Source organism: Oncorhynchus keta, unplaced genomic scaffold, assembly GCF_023373465.1.
Source record: "Oncorhynchus keta strain PuntledgeMale-10-30-2019 unplaced genomic scaffold, Oket_V2 Un_contig_22349_pilon_pilon, whole genome shotgun sequence".
NCBI lineage: Eukaryota > Metazoa > Chordata > Actinopteri > Salmoniformes > Salmonidae > Oncorhynchus > Oncorhynchus keta.
In genome coordinates, this window is record NW_026282861.1 from 88,592 (window position 1) to 102,425 (window position 13,834).

At 49.9% G+C, this 13,834-nt stretch overlaps 1 long non-coding RNA gene across 2 annotated transcripts; it reads left to right on the forward strand.

The window, feature by feature from the left end:
- Positions 1–857: 857 nt before the first annotated feature.
- Positions 858–2,544, forward strand: LOC127921396 (uncharacterized). Of its 2 annotated transcripts, XR_008108979.1 has the most exons (4): positions 866–924; positions 1,003–1,197; positions 1,549–2,095; positions 2,439–2,544. It is a non-coding gene; the product is annotated as an uncharacterized LOC127921396 (long non-coding RNA). The 2 variants fall into 2 exon arrangements; XR_008108978.1 differs by lacking the exon at positions 1,549–2,095 and having other exon boundaries at positions 858–924; positions 1,003–1,236; positions 2,330–2,480.
- The last annotated feature ends 11,290 nt before the right edge of the window (positions 2,545–13,834 follow it).

Consider the following 13,834-nt stretch of genomic DNA (forward strand, 5'->3'; position numbering starts at 1 on the left):
GTAACCAGCAGGTAGCCTAGTGGTTGGGCCAGTAACCAGCAGGTAGCCTAGCGGTTAGAGTGTTGGACTAGTAACCAGCAGGTAGCCTAGTGGTTAGAGTGTTGGACTAGTAACCAGCAGGTAGCCTAGTGGTTGGGCCAGTAACCAGCAGGTAGCCTAGTGGTTGGGCCAGTAACCAGCAGGTAGCCTAGTGGTTAGAGTGTTGGACTAGAAACCAGCAGGTAGCGTAGTGGTTAGAGTGTTGGGCTAGTAACCAGCAGGTAGTTTAGTGGTTAGAGTGTTGGACTAGTAACCAGCAGGTAGTTTAGTGGTTAGAGTGTTGGACTAGTAACCAGCAGGTAGTTTAGTGGTTAGAGCGTTGGGCCAGTAACCAGCAGGTAGCCTAGTGGTTAGAGCGTTGGGCCAGTAACCAGCAGGTAGCCTAGTGGTTAGAGCGTTGGGCCAGTAACCAGCAGGTAGCCTAGTGGTTAGAGTGTTGGGCCAGTAACCAGCAGGTAGCCTAGTGGTTAGAGCGTTGGGCCAGTAACCAGCAGGTAGCCTAGTGGTTAGAGTGTTGGGCCAGTAACCAGCAGGTAGCCTAGTGGTTAGAGTGTTGGGCCAGTAACCAGCAGGTAGCCTAGTGGTTAGAGTGTTGGGCCAGTAACCAGCAGGTAGCCTAGTGGTTAGAGTGTTGGGTCAGTAACCAGCAGGTAGCCTAGTGGTTAGAGTGTTGGGCCAGTAACCAGCAGGTAGCCTAGTGGTTAGAGTGTTGGGCCAGTAACCAGCATGTAGCCTAGTGGTTAGAGTGTTGGGCCAGTAACCAGCAGGTAGTCTAGTGGTTAGAGTGTTAGGGAGGGTAACCACCAGGTAGCCTAGTGGTTAGAGTGTTGGGCTAGTAACCAGCAGGTAGCCTAGTGGTTAGAGTGTTGGACTAGTAACCAGCAGGTAGCCTAGTGGTTAGAGTGTTGGGCCAGTAACCAGCAGGTAGCCTAGTGGTTAGAGTGTTGCGCCAGTAACCAGCAGGTAGCCTAGTGGTTAGAGTGTTGGACTAGTAACCAGCAGGTAGCCTAGTGGTTAGAGCGTTGGACTAGTAACCAGCAGGTAGCCTAGTGGTTAGAGCGTTGGACTAGTAACCAGCAGGTAGCCTAGTGGTTAGAGCGTTGGGCCAGTAACCAGCAGGTAGCCTAGTGGTTAGAGTGTTGGGCCAGTAACCAGCAGGTAGCCTAGTGGTTAGAGTGTTGGACTAGTAACCAGCAGGTAGCCTAGTGGTTGTGTTGGGCCAGTAACCAGCAGGTAACCAGCAGGTAGCCTAGTGGTTGGGCCAGTAACCAGCAGGTAGCCTAGTGGTTAGAGTGTTGGACTAGAAACCAGCAGGTAGCGTAGTGGTTAGAGTGTTGGGCTAGTAACCAGCAGGTAGTTTAGTGGTTAGAGTGTTGGACTAGTAACCAGCAGGTAGTTTAGTGGTTAGAGTGTTGGACTAGTAACCAGCAGGTAGTTTAGTGGTTAGAGCGTTGGGCCAGTAACCAGCAGGTAGCCTAGTGGTTAGAGCGTTGGGCCAGTAACCAGCAGGTAGCCTAGTGGTTAGAGTGTTGGGCCAGTAACCAGCAGGTAGCCTAGTGGTTAGAGTGTTGGGCCAGTAACCAGCAGGTAGCCTAGTGGTTAGAGCGTTGGACCAGTAACCAGCAGGTAGCCTAGTGGTTAGAGTGTTGGGCCAGTAACCAGCAGGTAGCCTAGTGGTTAGAGTGTTGGGCCAGTAACCAGCAGGTAGCCTAGTGGTTAGAGTGTTGGGCCAGTAACCAGCAGGTAGCCTAGTGGTTAGAGTGTTGGGTCAGTAACCAGCAGGTAGCCTAGTGGTTAGAGTGTTGGGCCAGTAACCAGCAGGTAGCCTAGTGGTTACAGTGTTGGGCCAGTAACCAGCATGTAGCCTAGTGGTTAGAGTGTTGGGCCAGTAACCAGCAGGTAGTCTAGTGGTTAGAGTGTTAGGGAGGGTAACCACCAGGTAGCCTAGTGAATAGAGTGTTGGACTAGTAACCAGCAGGTAGCCTAGTGGTTAGAGCGTTGGACTAGTAACCAGCAGGTAGCCTAGTGGTTAGAGCGTTGGGCCAGTAACCAGCAGGTAGCCTAGTGGTTAGAGTGTTGCGCCAGTAACCAACAGGTAGCCTAGTGGTTAGAGTGTTGGACTAGTAACCAGCAGGTAGCCTAGTGGTTAGAGCGTTGGACTAGTAACCAGCAGGTAGCCTAGTGGTTAGAGCGTTGGACTAGTAACCAGCAGGTAGCCTAGTGGTTAGAGTGTTGGGCCAGTAACCAGCAGGTAGCCTAGTGGTTAGAGTGTTGGGCCAGTAACCAGCAGGTAGCCTAGTGGTTAGAGTGTTGGACTAGTAACCAGCAGGTAGCCTAGTGGTTAGAGTGTTGGACTAGTAACCAGCAGGTAGCCTAGTGGTTGGGCCAGTAACCAGCAGGTAGCCTAGTGGTTGGGCCAGTAACCAGCAGGTAGCCTAGTGGTTAGAGTGTTGGACTAGAAACCAGCAGGTAGCCTAGTGGTTAGAGTGTTGGGCTAGTAACCAGCAGGTAGTTTAGTGGTTAGAGTGTTGGACAGTAACCAGCAGGTAGTTTAGTGGTTAGAGTGTTGGACTAGTAACCAGCAGGTAGTTTAGTGGTTAGAGCGTTGGGCCAGTAACCAGCAGGTAGCCTAGTGGTTAGAGTGTTGGGCCAGTAACCAGCAGGTAGCCTAGTGGTTAGAGCGTTGGGCCAGTAACCAGCAGGTAGCCTAGTGGTTAGAGTGTTGGGCCAGTAACCAGCAGGTAGCCTAGTGGTTAGAGTGTTGGGCCAGTAACCAGCAGGTAGCCTAGTGGTTAGAGTGTTGGGCCAGTAACCAGCAGGTAGCCTAGTGGTTAGAGTGTTGGGCCAGTAACCAGCAGGTAGCCTAGTGGTTAGAGTGTTGGGCCAGTAACCAGCAGGTAGCCTAGTGGTTAGAGTGTTGGGTCAGTAACCAGCAGGTAGCCTAGTGGTTAGAGTGTTGGGCCAGTAACCAGCAGGTAGCCTAGTGGTTACAGTGTTGGGCCAGTAACCAGCATGTAGCCTAGTGGTTAGAGTGTTGGGCCAGTAACCAGCAGGTAGTCTAGTGGTTAGAGTGTTGGGAGGGTAACCACCAGGTAGCCTAGTGAATAGAGTGTTGGACTAGTAACCAGCAGGTAGCCTAGTGGTTAGAGCGTTGGACTAGTAACCAGCAGGTAGCCTAGTGGTTAGAGCGTTGGGCCAGTAACCAGCAGGTAGCCTAGTGGTTAGAGTGTTGCGCCAGTAACCAACAGGTAGCCTAGTGGTTAGAGTGTTGGACCAGTAACCAGCAGGTAGCCTAGTGGTTAGAGCGTTGGACAGTAACCAGCAGGTAGCCTAGTGGTTAGAGCGTTGGACTAGTAACCAGCAGGTAGCCTAGTGGTTAGAGTGTTGGGCCAGTAACCAGCAGATAGCCTAGTGGTTAGAGTGTTGGGCCAGTAACCAGCAGGTAGCCTAGTGGTTAGAGTGTTGGGCCAGTAACCAGCAGGTAGCCTAGTAACCAGTAACCAGCAGGTAGCCTAGTGGTTAGTAACCAGCAGGTAGCCTGTAGTGGTTAGAGCATTGGGCCAGTAACCAGCAGGTAGCCTAGTGGTTAGAGTGTTGGACTAGTAAAAATCAGCAGGTAGAGTAACCCACTGTTCCTAGTGGTTAGTGGTTAGAGTGTTGGACTAGTAACCAGCAGGTATTTAGTTGTTGGACTAGTAACCAGCAGTTAGTTTAGTGGTTAGAGCGTTGGGCCAGTAACCAGCAGGTAGCCTAGTGGTTAGAGCGTTGGGCCAGTAACCAGCAGGTAGCCTAGTGGTTAGAGCGTTGGGCCAGTAACCAGCAGGTAGCCTAGTGGTTAGAGTGTTGGGCCAGTAACCAGCAGGTAGCCTAGTGGTTAGAGCGTTGGGCCAGTAACCAGCAGGTAGCCTAGTGTTTAGAGTGTTGGGCCAGTAACCAGCAGGTAGCCTAGTGGTTAGAGTGTTCAGTAACCAGCAGGTAGCCTAGTGGTTAGAGTGTTGGGCCAGTAACCAGCAGGTAGCCTAGTGGTTAGAGTGTTGGGTCAGTAACCAGCAGGTAGCCTAGTGGTTAGAGTGTTGGGCCAGTAACCAGCAGGTAGCCTAGTGGTTAGAGTGTTGGGCCAGTAACCAGCATGTAGCCTAGTGGTTAGAGTGTTGGGCCAGTAACCAGCAGGTAGTCTAGTGGTTAGAGTGTTAGGGAGGGTAACCACCAGGTAGCCTAGTGAATAAGTGTTGGACTAGAACTGTAACCAGCAGGTAGCCTAGTGGTTAGAGTCAGTAACCAGCAGGTAGAACTAGTGGTTAGAACGTTGGGCCAGTAACCAGCAGGTAGCCTAGTGGACCTGAAGAGTGAACTGGACCAGTAACCAGCAGGTAGCCTAGTGGTTAGAGTGTTCAACGCAGGTAGCCTGAGTGGTTAGAACTCCAGACTAACCAGCAAGGTAGCCTAGTGGTTAGAGCGTTGGACTAGTAACCAGCAGGTAGCCTAGTGGTTAGAGTGTTGGACCAGTAACCAGCAGGTAGCCTAGTGGTTAGAGTGTTGGGCCAGTAACCAGCAGGTAGCCTGAAAGTGGTTAGAGTGTTGGACTAGTAACCAGCAGGTAGCCTAGTGGTTAGAGCGTTGGGCCAGTAACCAGCAGGTAGCCTATTCTAGTCAGCAGGTAGAGTGGTTGAGTGTTGGACCAGTAACCAGCAGGTATTCTATCAGCGTAGAACTGGGCCAGTAACCAGCAGGTAGCCTAGTGGTTAGAGAACGTTGGGCCAGTAACCAGCAGGAGCCTAGTGGTTAGAGGGACCGTTGACCAGTAACCAGCCCTTCCAGCCGGGTGGTTAGACTGTTGGACCAGCAACCAGCAGGTAGCCTAGTGGTTAGAGCTTCCAGACTATTCTATCAGCAGGTAGCCTAGTGGTTAGAGTGTTGGGCCAGTCCCAGCAGGTATTCTAGTGGTTAGAACTGGGCCAGTAACCAGCAGGTAGACTAGTGGTTAGAGTGTTGGGTCAGTAACTAGCAGGTAACCTAGTGGTTAGAGTGTTCTATCAGTAACCAGCAGGTAGAACTGGACTATTCTAGCCAGTAACCAATGGTGAATAACAGCTATGTTCCTGGTGGTTAGAACTGGGCCAGTAACCTTCCAGACTATTCTAGTGGTTAGAATAGAACTGGACCAGTCCCTTCCAGGTAGCCTAGTCAACGGGAGTGTTGGAATAGTAACAGCAGGTCCCTTCCAGACTAGGTAGCCTAGTGGTTACCAGAGTGTTCTATAACCAGCAGGTAGCCTAGTGGTTAGAGCGTTGGACCAGTAACCAGCAGGTAGCCTAGTGGTTAGAGCGTTGACCAGCTAACCAGCAGGTAGCCTAGTGGTTAGAGCGTTGGGCCAGAACCAGCAGGTAGCCTAGTGGTTAGAGTGTTGGGCTAGTAACCATAGGAAGAATAGAAGTTAGACCAGCTCCCTTCCAGTATTCTATCAAGGTAGACTAGTGAATAGAGTGTCTGGCTTGCCAGTAACCAGAGGTAGCCTAGTGGTTAGAGTGTTGGGCCAGTAACCAGCAGGTAGCCTAGTGGTTAGAGTGTTCGCCAGTAACCAGCAGCCTCAGCCTAGTGGTTAGAGTGTTGGACTAGTTAACAACAGACCAGGTAGCCTAGTGGTTAGGCGTTCTCTAGTAACCAGCAGGTAGCCTAGTGGTTAGAGTGTTGGACTAGTAACCAGCAGGTAGCCTAGTGGACTATTCTATCAACGGGACCTGAATAGAACTGGACTATTCTATCAGGTAAGGTTAAGGGGGTAGGGGGGTGTCTCTTTGTTAACAACAGCCTCAGGTAAGGTTAAGGGGGAGCGGGGGTGTCTCTTTGTTAACAACAGACTCAGGTAAGGTTAAGGGGGAGGGGGGTGTCTCTTGTTAACAACAGCCTCAGGTGAGGTTAAGGGGGAGGGGGGTGTCTCTTGTTAACAACAGCCTCAGGTAAGGTTAAGGGGGAGGGGGGTGTCTCTTTGTTAACAACAGCCTCAGGTAAGGTTAAGGGGGGGGGGTGTCTCTTGTTAACAACAGCCTCAGGTGAGGTTAAGGGGGAGGGGGGTGTCTCTTTGTTAACAACAGCCTCAGGTAAGGTTAAGGGGGAGGGGGGTGTCTCTTTGTTAACAACAGCCTCAGGTAAGGTTAAGGACTGTTTCGCCAACACAAACTGGAATACGTTCCGGTATTCTGCCGATAACATTGAGGTGTTTACCAACATCAGTCACCGGCTTCATTAATAAGTGCATCGACAACATAATCCACACCAGTGACCGTACGTACATATCCCAACCAGAAGCCCTGGATTACAGGCAACATCTGCACTGAGCTAAAGGCTAGAGCTGCCCCTTTCAAAGTAGCGGGAGAAGAGTTATCGTTACTCATTGTGTATTTATTCCGTGTGTTATTTTCCTTCTATAATTGTTCTATATGTCTAACTGCATTGTTAGGAAAGCAAGCATTATTATTTGAAACGTTGATTTGATTTGTGATATGCACACCAGACTCCAGACATGCTTCGTCTCTGGCTTGGGGACTCGGCAGATGCTTGGCAGGGTAGCAGGGTAGAGGTGCTGGGGAGGAGGGGGCAGGGCAGGAGGTTGTGTTGAGTAGACCATACATCAGCACTTTTTACTGGGCACAGATCTATCTATCTCCTATCTCTCCGGCCAGCCATAACTGGGGTCCAGAGTCCAAGGACAAACCCACTGTCTGTCTGTATGGTGTCCCAAACCGCTTTGCCCCAGACACAGAAGTGAAGATTCTCTCTCTCTCTCTCTCTCTGTCTCTCTCTCTCTCTCTCTCTCTCTCTCTCTCTCTCTCTCTCTCTCTCTCTCTCTCTCTCTCTCCCTCTCTCTCCATCCCCCTCACCCATTTCTTTCTCTCTTTCTCTCGCTCTTGCTCTCTCTCTCTCTATTTCCTCCCTCTACCATCTACCTCTCTCTGTCTCTCACCCAGTCAGAAGTCTGGCAGCTGAAAGGGGACAGAGGGGAGGGAGGGAGGCTGTTGCAAGGAGGACTGTTGGAGGGTGGATGGATGGAGCAGCGGGAGGCGTTGACCTCACTGAAGAGTGGCCAGGGCCCCTATTTCAATGTCTCGTCATGGCCAGCAGAGTCAGATGGCTTCCAGCTGGATAGGACCGGGTAGAGCGGCGTGGTTCAGTCCTCGGCTCTCTTGCCTTGAGTCCTTCTATCATATCTAACCAGGGCGCAGTGGTCCTTCTATCATATCTAACTAGGACCCAGTGGTCCTTCTATCATATCTAACCAGGGCCCAGTGGTCCTTCTATCATATCTAACCAGGGCCCAGTGGTCCTTCTATCATATCTAACTAGGACCCAGTGGTCCTTCTATCATATCTAACCAGGGCCCAGTGGTCCTTCTATCATATCTAACCAGGGCCCAGTGGTCCTTCTATCATATCTAACCAGGGCCCAGTGGTCCTTCTATCATATCTAACCAGGGCCAGTGGTCCTTCTATCATATCTAACCAGGGCCCAGTGGTCCTTCTATCATATCTAACAGGACCCAGTGGTCCTTCTATCATATCTAACCAGGGCGCAGTGGGCTTTCTATCATATCTAACCAGGGCCCAGTGGTCCTTCTATCATATCTAACCAGGGCCCAGTGGTCCTTCTATCATATCTAACCAGGGCGCAGTGGTCCTTCTATCATATCTAACCAGGGCCCAGTGGTCCTTCTATCATATCTAACTAGGACCCAGTGGTCCTTCTATCATATCTAACCAGGGCCCAGTGGTCCTTCTATCATATCTAACCAGGGCGCAGTGGTCCTTCTATCATATCTAACCAGGGCCCAGTGGTCCTTCTATCATATCTAACTAGGACCCAGTGGTCATTCTATCATATCTAACCAGGGCGCAGTGGGCTTTCTATCATATCTAACCAGGGCCCAATGGTCCTTCTATCATATCTAACCAGGGCCCAGTGGTCCTTCTATCATATCTAACCAGGGCCCAGTGGTCCTTCTATCATATCTAACCAGGGCCCAGTGGTACTTCTATCATATCTAACCAGGACCCAGTGGGCTTTCTATCATATCTAACCAGGGCCCAGTGATCCTTCTATCATAACTAACCAGGACCCAGTGGGCCTTCTATCATATCTAACCAGGGCCCAGTGGTCTGCAGCCTTAAATCCTTCTATCATATCTAACCAGGGCCCATTGGTCTTTCTATCATATCTAACCAGGGCCCAGTGGTCCTTCTATCATATCTAACCAGGGCCCAATGGTCCTTCTATCATATCTAACCAGGGCCCAGTGGGCCTTCTATCATATCTAACCAGGGCCCAGTGGTCTTTCTATCATATCTAACCAGGGGCCCAGTGGTCTCCAGCCTTTAGTCCTTCTATCATATCTAACCAGGGCCCCAGTGGTCCTTCTAAAATATCTAACCAGGGCCCAATGGTCCTTCTATTATAACTAACCAGGGCCCAGTAGCCTACAGCCTTTAGTCCTTCTATCATATCTAGCCAGGGCCCATGTCCTCTACTACCTCTTACAGTACATGTCCTCTACTACCTCTTACAGTACATGTCCTCTACTACCTCTTACAGTACATGTCCTCAACTACCTCTTACAGTACATGTCCTCTACTACCTCTCACAGTACATGTCCTCTACTACCTCTTACAGTACATGTCCTCTACTACCTCTTAGAGTACATGTCCTCTACTACCTCTTAGAGTACATGTCCTCTACTACCTCTTACAGTACATGTCCTCTACTACCTCTTACAGTACAGGTCCTCTACTACCTCTTACAGTACATGTCCTCTACTACCTCTTACAGTACATGTCCTCTACTACCTCTTACAGTGCATGTCCTCTACTACCTCTTACAGTACATGTCCTCTACTACCTCTTACAGTACATGTCCTCTACTACCTCTTACAGTACATGTCCTCTACTACCTCTTACAGTACATGTCCTCTACTACCTCTTACAGTACATGTCCTCTACTACCTCTTACAGTACATGTCCTCTACTACCTCTTACAGTACATGTCCCTCTACTACCTCTTACAGTACATGTCCTCTACTACCTCTTACAGTACATGTCCTCTACTACCTCTTACAGTACATGTCCTCTACTACCTCTTACAGTACATGTCCTCTACTACCTCTTACAGTGCATGTCCTCTACTACCTCTTACAGTACATGTCCTCTACTACCTCTTAGAGTACATGTCCTCTACTACCTCTTACAGTACATGTCCTCTACTACCTCTTACAGTACATGTCCTCTACTACCTCTTACAGTACATGTCCTCTACTACCTCTTACAGTACATGTCCTCTACTACCTCTTACAGTACATGTCCTCTACTACCTCTTACAGTACATGTCCTCTACTACCTCTTACAGTACATGTCCTCTACTACCTCTTACAGTACATGTCCTCTACTTCTCCACCTCTTACAGTACATGGAATCCTAAAATCCATGACTTCTCCTACCTCTTACAGTACATGTCCTCTACTACTCTTACAGTACATGTCCTCTACTACCTCTTATAGTACATGTCCTCTACTACCTCTTACAGTACATGTCCTCTTAGACCTCTTACATTACATGTCCTCTACTACCTCTTACAGTACATGTCCTCAACTACCTCTTACAGATTACATGTCCTCTACTTCTCCACCTCTTACAGTACATGTCCCTCTACTACCTCTTAGATTACATGTCCTCAACTACCTCTTACAGTACATGTCCTCTACATTCCTCATCCTCTTACAGTACATGTCCTCTACTACCTCTTACAGTACATGTCCTCTGGTAGTACAGTTGTTTTTGGGTCTCATTTTCAAACTATTAAAAAAATCTGGCACATTGTGACCCGTGATCTCAACTCTCCTCAGTCCAAGTACACAACCTCCTGGAATAAAGCTCTAAAATCCATGACTGTTGACCTCCTACAGTTCATCTGATTCTACAGTAGGCTGTGCTATTTCAGAGGACTTTGAGCAGAAGGCAGGTTACGGTTAGGTTAGACCGTATATTAGATTAAGCAGTAAGATTACGGTTAGGTTAGACCGTATATGAGATTAAGCAGTAAGGTTACGGTTAGGTTAGACCATAAATGAGATTAAGCAGTAAGATTATGGTTAGGTTAGACTGTATATCAGATTAAGCAGTGCGGTTAGACCCTATATCAGATTAAACAGTGAGGTTAGACCATATATCAGATTAAACAGTGAGGTTACAGTGAGGTTAGACCGTATATCAGATTAAACAGTGAGGTTAGACCGTATATCAGATTAAGCAGTGAGGTTAGACTGTATATCAGATTACTAATACATGTCCTCATCCTGATTAAGCAGTGAGGTTAGACTGTATATCAGATTACTAATACATGTCCTCATCCTGATTAAGCAGTGAGGTTAGACTGTATATCAGATTACTAATACATGTCCTCATCCTTGTACAATAGACTGTGTCTCAATGTGACTCTCCTGGTTAAGTAAAAATTAAATAAACATTAAATTAACATTTGAGGATTGAGGAATGAAGATTGATCTGAGGGTTGAGCTGAGGGTTGATCTGAGGGTTGATCTGAGGGTTGATCTGAGGATGGGACTGGGGATGGGACTGGGGATTGGACTGGGGAGTGGACTGGGGATGGGACTGGGGATTGGACTGGGGAGTGGACTGGGGATGGGACTGGGGATTGGACTGGGGATTGGACTGGGGATGGGACTGGGGATGGGACTGGGGATTGGACTGGGGATGGGACTGGGGATGAGACTGGGGAGTGGACTGGGGAGTGGACTGGGGATTGGACTGGGGATTGGACTGGGGATTGGACTGGGGGGATGGGACTGGACTGGGGATTGGACTGGGGATGGGACTGGGGATGGGACTGGGGATGGGACTGGGAGTGGACTGGGGATTGGACTGGGGATTGGACTGGGGATGGACTGGGGATGGGACTGGGGATGGGTGATTGGACTGGGGATTGGACTGGGGATGGGACTGGGGGGATGGACTGGGGAGTGGACTGGGGATGGGACTGGGGACTGGGGATGGACTGGGGATTGGACTGGGGATTGGACTGGGGATGGGACTGGGGATTGGACTGGGGATGGGACTGGGGATTGGATGGGACTGGGGATGGGACTGGGGATTGGACTGGGGATTGGACTGGGGATTGGACTGGGGATTGGACTGGGGATGGGACTGGGGATTGGACTGGGGATGGGATGGGACTGGGGATGGGACTGGGGATGGGACTGGGGAGATTGGACTGGGGATGGGACTGGGGATTGGACTGGGGATTGGACTGGGGATTGGACTGGGGATTGGGGACTGGGACTGGGGATTGGACTGGGGATGGGACTGGGGAGTGGACTGGGGATGGGACTGGGATGGGACTGGGGATGGGACTGGGGATGGGACTGGGGATTGGACTGGGGATGGGACTGGGGACTGGGGATGGGACTGGGGATTGGACTGGGGATGGGACTGGGGATTGGACTGGGATTGGACTGGGGGGATGGGTGGACTGGGGATTGGACTGGGGATGGGACTGGGGATTGGACTGGGGGGATTGGACTGGGGGGGATGGGGATGGACTGGGGAGTGGATGGGACTGGGGATTGGACTGGGGATGGGACTGGGGATTGGACTGGGGATTGGACTGGGGATGGGACTGGGGATGGACTGGGGATGGGACTGGGGATTGGGGGACTGGGGATGGGACTGGGGATTGGACTGGGGATGGGACTTGGACTGGGGAGTGGACTGGGGATGGGACTGGGGATTGGACTGGGGATGGGGATGGGACTGGGGGGACTGGGGAGATGGACTGGGGATGGGACTGGGGATTGGACTGGGGATGGGACTGGGGATTGGACTGGGGATGGGACTGGGGGATGGGACTGGGGATTGGACTGGGGATGGGACTGGGGATGGGACTGGGGATGGGACTGGGGGGGATTGGGACTGGGGATTGGACTGGGGGATTGGACTGGGGATGATGGGACTGGGGATGGGACTGGGGATTGGACTGGGGATGGACTGGGGGGATGGGACTGGGGATGGGACTGGGGATTGGACTGGGGATGGGACTGGGGATTTGGACTGGGGGATGATTGGACTGGGGATGGACTGGGGATTGGACTGGGGATTGGACCATGGATTGGACTGGGGATTGACTGGGGATTGGACTGGGGATTGGACTGGGGATGGGACTGGGGATTGGACTGGGGATGGGACTGGGGATTGGACTGGGGATGGGACTGGGGATGGGACTGGGGATTGGACTGGGGATTGGACTGGGGAGTGGACTGGGGAGTGGACTGGACTATGACAGGCCACTATCCTCCTGTCTGGGGATATGACTGGGGATTGAGTGACTGGCTTCCCAATCAGCACTTGATTCCCTAACTGAATTACCGGGATTTTGACCACTGGGGACCATAGGGCTCTTGTTAAAAGATTAGTGCACTATATAGTGAATTAGAGCTTTTTGGTTAAAGCTTCCCCAATCAGTGCACTATATATAGAATAGGGCTCTTGTTAAAAGTAGTGCACTATATAGTGAAGAGCTTTGCTAAAGTAGGCCCTGGTCTAGGAAAGATAGTACTGCACTATGTAGGAATAGGGCTCTGGTCTATAGTAGTACCACTATATAGGAATAGGGCTCTGGTCTATAGTAGTACCACTATATAGGAATAGGGCTCTGGTCTATAGTAGTACCACTATATAGAGAATAGGGCTCTCAATTCATAGTAGTACCACTATATAGGGAATAGGGCTCTGGTCATAGTAGTACTATATAGGAATATGGCTCTGATCTATAGTAGTACCACTATATAGGGAATATGGCTCTGGGTCTATAGTAGTGTACTATAGAGAATAGGGCTCTGGTCTATAGTAGTATCACTATATAGGGAATAGGGCTCTGGTCTATAGTAGTGTACTATATAGGGAATAGGGCTCTGGTCTATAGTAGTACTATATAGGGAATATGGTGCCAATTAGGACACAGAGATACAATGCTGAGGCCTTGTCCTTTCCAGAGAATGTTTGGAAAGACTCTCGGCAGGCCAATTGTAATACACCTCAGAATAAGAGACTCATATTGGTCAATGATTTACAGTTCAACCAGCCCACAGAGGAGACAGGCAGAGTGTTTTTTTTTAAATTGAATGAATTTTTAGCCCAACAGGGGTTTGTAAAACAACTCAGGGACTACAAATCACACGTTTGTCTTGGCTCTGTTCATTGAAATTAGATGGAAATAGTTACAAACACATAGTGTTTCATATCAGGATCTGTGAGTATTGGTTTTGAAAGCTTTTAAATGGTTATTATTGTTTAAAACCGTGTCTAATGTGTAAATGTTGAGATGTCAACTTTCTAAGTTGTTGTTTATTTGTGAGGCCGTAGAGAAACGAGAGTTGCAACAGTCCCAATATCTAAATCAAAGCCTGTGAAAATGGTCCTCCTGCCCTTCAGCCTCTTCAGCCTTCCTGGACAGTGACCTCTTCTGTACAGGCTCATACTAAAGACATAGAGGAGCCTGTTTACAGATCACTACATAGATGACATGTGGGAGTTCCCTGTGGCTGAATGTGATGCTGAACTAGGTAGAAGAGTTCCCAAGTGTGGCTGATCCCAGAATGTGATGCTGAACTAGGTAGAAGTGTTCCCAAGTGAGGCTGATCCCAGAATGTGATGCTGAACTCAGGAGAAGAGTTCCCAAGTGAGGCTGATCCCAGAATGTGATGCTGAACTAGGTAGAAGTGTTCCCAAGTGAGGCTGAT